The sequence below is a fragment of the Zingiber officinale genome, chromosome 9A, assembly GCF_018446385.1.
Source record: "Zingiber officinale cultivar Zhangliang chromosome 9A, Zo_v1.1, whole genome shotgun sequence".
Classification (NCBI taxonomy): Eukaryota; Viridiplantae; Streptophyta; class Magnoliopsida; order Zingiberales; family Zingiberaceae; genus Zingiber; species Zingiber officinale.
Window position 1 is genome coordinate 84,056,416 of NC_056002.1, and position 4,537 is coordinate 84,060,952.

General features: G+C 35.4%; 1 long non-coding RNA gene across 1 annotated transcript; it reads right to left on the bottom strand.

Annotated features, from left to right (window-relative positions):
- Positions 1 to 1,239: 1,239 nt before the first annotated feature.
- Positions 1,240 to 4,326, bottom strand: LOC122021646. The gene is made up of 3 exons (XR_006122596.1): positions 4,291 to 4,326; positions 1,860 to 1,901; positions 1,240 to 1,366 (listed from the first exon to the last, which is right to left on the bottom strand). It is a non-coding gene; the product is annotated as an uncharacterized LOC122021646 (long non-coding RNA).
- Between the last annotated feature and the right edge of the window lie 211 nt (positions 4,327 to 4,537).

A 4,537-nucleotide genomic window follows, 5' to 3' on the forward strand; every position in this document is an offset into this window, starting at 1 on the left:
TCCAGCTGTAGCAAGGAATGGTCTTCCTAATATGATAGGAATTTTTAGATCCTCCTTTATGTCTAACACAACAAAATCTATGGAAATTATGCTCCCACCTACCTCTATTGGCACGTCTTCAACAATACCACTACAAGAAAAAAGCCTAACAACAACGATTTTTCACCGTTGTCGTAGCCCATTTTGAACTGTTGTTAAAGGCCGTGTTGTTAAAAGGGGTGCCCAAAGACAATAGTTTTTAACCGTTGTCTTTGAAGGCAAAGACAACATTTTTACAACAGTGAAAAACTGTTGTCTTTGAGCGTCTACCTTTAATAACAGGGTCTTCAACAACAGTTTTAAACCATCTACGACAACGGTGAAAAATCGTTGTCTTTTTTAGATAAAAAATAAAAAAAATTAATACACAATTTTCCAATATTATAAATCATTCAAAATACTAAATTTTAAAATAAAATTTAATATACAATTTTCTAACATTCAAAAATAATATCTATAACATTCTGAAGAAATTTCATAAGCAACCAACAAAATGATAACACTATTAAAACAAAGGTATAACAATATAACACGAGATTTTCTACTTAGATGCCGGTGAAGAGGAGGGACTGCAGCTCCTAGTGCTCCTTAATTTGTTAAAGTCTCTCCATTTTTTTAGTTTGTCAGCATTCTTCCCAGTACTCTTGAAGACATCTATTCGAATAAAGATATATATTACAAATTAGAAACTAAACTGTACACGTGATTCTAATTGCACTGCATAAATGTTACATAACCATAAAACCATTTGATCTAGTCATCTAACAGAAGTGCAAAAAGCGTTATCTATGTAACATAAATGGTAACCTCTTGAAACAATATGGTGGCTCTTAAATTTCTTATTAAGCAGAATTTTCATTTTATGTCACTGCATACAAAGCTTCTATTATAAACCATGCAAACATTATTTTTCCCAGTAATCAAGCAGCATTAATTCTAAAAGGTACAATCTAATGCAAACGTTCCCACACACTCCATATGATGCTAAGGAGTAAGTCATACATTAAATTCTAAAAGGGAACATTAAAGGAAAGAATGCCTTAAATAAAAATAAATCCAGAAAATATTATTCCATATGCACTAATAGAAATCTTCGTTTATAGCCAACTGTAAATATATTTCATATTTATTTAAAATTTTAATACAATAATAAATTTAAAAAATTTATAATATTTCAATGAAAGATTAATTAAAATCACACCAGATGATAAGGCCGAGCTATCATTCCTCCAAGTGTATCCTAGAATCTTTGTAATGAGCACGTTGAGACGGAATATGTCATTGAGTACATAAAAGCTCCCTGAGGTGTTGGAATCAGATGAAACATCTACAAAAATAAGCACCATTGATTAATAAGTCATCGATTAATTAGATAATGGAATATACAAATAGACATTAATTAAAATAAATAAAGGATCTAACAATTACCACTATAATTGACTAAAATTAACAATCAAGAGCTAGGTTGAAGAATATTTTAAAACATTCTTTAATGTATAAGGAAGCAACTAGAAGTGTTTAACATCTCAGGAATTGAAAATAATGCAAATGCAAACAAATTCATAGATCAAATAAACAAAAACGGGACAACTCTTCAACAAATTTCTATAATCAAGTGATATAAACAAACTGCAGAATTTCATGCGTGGGTAAATCTCGAGTCAAATGCCAATTGAAAGATCAATGTAAAACATGGCATAGACAGAAAAAGGAATATAGGAATATAGAGCAGTAGGTAAAAACATGTCTATTGAACTGAAGAAAAGCCATCATATCGTGTATGCTAACAATCACCAAATGGTTACTAATTATATAATTACCTGATGCTTTGTGGCAAGCAAGTGCAGTTCAAAAGCCAGCACCTACATCCAAAAACAAATGTTGAAAACATCAAAATTATTGAATCTATATTTTGCCAAATATAATCTTAGATGAGTGAACTACCATATAGTTTAGGTTTAAATATTTCCAAACACTAGCCGGACTTGACAATCAATTTCACATACAATAAAAGAAATTAAGATAAACACCTTAACAACGATTAACCAAAACCTAGTTATACACAATTGATAAACTTGCACCACATTGTCACACTATGAGACAAGATTAACAATCATGCATAAATGAAATACAAAACTAAACAATAAAACATAGATAAGAAAAGAACACCTAAGTTGAACAAGAAAGTAAACTAAATTAACTGAACATGAATCATTCTAAAGGAAAGTAAACTTATGTTAGTTAGAGCCCTAGAGCCAATCATTTGATGATTGTATGGACTAATTGTATCATATTCTCGTATATTAATAAAGGCATTTAGTTTGGTTATTATACTTACTTATATTGGTGCCAAATAAACTAAGTATAATAATGTCCTTGAGTAGATGGTTCTCACCTATATCAATCGGTTAGTTGAACCGATAGTGAGATGATATAGGGAACACTACTCTAAATCATTCCTAGTCGAGTATTAACATTCAGGGACAATGTTAATGTAATAAGACTAGCATGTAGGTCAACTCGATGACTTGATCTCACAAGTCATGGATATGGAGATATCAAGTTGACACATGGGTATACATTAGAGAATGTATACTGAATGACCCGCCATGAGAAAGTATCATGGATCGTTATATGAGTGTCATATACTTTCTCATGTGGCTATTAGTATGACTACTAGTCCTTAGACCTGAAGTCACCATGGTTCCCTACATAAGGAGTTATGTACTTTGGTTTCGTCAAACGTCACCCGTAACTGGGTGGACTATAAAGGCGATTACTGGGTATGTAACAAATTATGCGAAGGGATGTGAGTGATGTAGATGGGATCTATCCCTCCTATATGACAGGAGAGACATCAGTATTCTTGATAGAGTGAGACCACGAAGTGCATGGCCATGCCCAAATGAGTCAATATAGGATATTGAACTCATTTGATTTAGTGAGTCTACTTGGAGTTCAAGATTTAGATTGGTCAGAGGATGACACGGTCTATGCCTCACATTAACCAATCTAGATGTCTAGGATAGAAGGACACTTTTCATATTTTGTGAGGAGTCACAATTAGTAGTCACAAGGTGATGTCGGATCTCGACATTCTTGTAACTTGGGTAGTAATGATGTGTTACTAGATACCGCTCATTACTTATGCTCCTAAATGGGTTTAGGGCATTGCCAACGTTACAAGAACCTATAGGGTCACACACTTAGGACAATTAGATGGAGATTAGGTTCATATGATGAACCAAGAAGATTAGATTCATTTGATGAATCAAATTGGATTAAGAGTAATCCTAATTGGGCTAACTTGAGTTGGACTCAAGTTGATTAATGTATTCAATGAGTCTAATTTAGATTATGACTCATTAAATCAACTTAATTTAATGAATTAGATTCATTATATTAAGTTGGCTTGAATCAAATGGTTAGATTAGATCAACCATGGAAGAGATTTGGTCAAGTTTGACTTGACTTGAGAGGAAGATTAAAAGTCAAGTTTGACTTGACTTTATGCCACCTCATTGGTTAGTTGGCATTGATGTGGACCAATGATGATGCACCACATCATCATGGTTGCGACCTAATGGGAGTTACTAGTGAGTGCCACCTCATGGAGGTTACATTCCCTCTTTGATGACAACTTAATGCATTAATGAGGGGGTTACATTTGGGAAATGTGGCCGGCCACAATTTGAATGAATATGGATTCATTTTCATTCAAGTGATTATTATTGCATCTTCTTCCTCTCACGCACTCCCTCTCCTCTTCTTGCCGTGGCTGATCAAGGGTGTTAGCACACCTTTGTTTAGTTTCTCTCCACCTAATTAGTTCGTGTGGATACTTCTAGAGGAGTGTCTATTTTGACACTCTCGAGATCCGGCACCGTTTGGACGAGCGGGAACGCGAAGGGCTTCGCTACAAGGGTAAATTTCTAAACATGTAGATCTAAGTGTAGATCTAGATAGTAAACTCGTACTCGTAAGTTTTTCGTAAATTTTCCTTGCACGGATCTACGGCTTTGGGTGATTCGGGGTTTCCGCGACGCGAAAAGCGGTTTTCATGGCCCGAAAAACCCAACAACTTAAACTATCCAAACTACTCTCCTGCGATCAACCATCAATCGACTACCTCCGTCGTCACACGGAGACCCAGATTTGGAACACCAGCCCCAGTGGACAGCAACACAATGACAGAACCTTTGATTACAACTCTCAACAGCCACACAAAATTAAGAAAGAACAGTGATGTACTGTAAATTGACACACTGAGATGCCACTTGCTTCTGCAGAAATTGTAGACTGAAGTTGTTGGAGTTCCTGCCTTCGGAACACCGTCCGCAGGAAGCCACAACACTGCTCAGTGATGGAAGCAGAAGAAATTCGCCGGAGAAGAAGGGACAGCCGGCTTCCTCTGTTGGAACCCGCTGCTTTTGGAACGCCGTCCACAGGAGAAGCTACACTAAGGAAGGGATGAAGAGGGATGCTTGCCGGAGAAGAA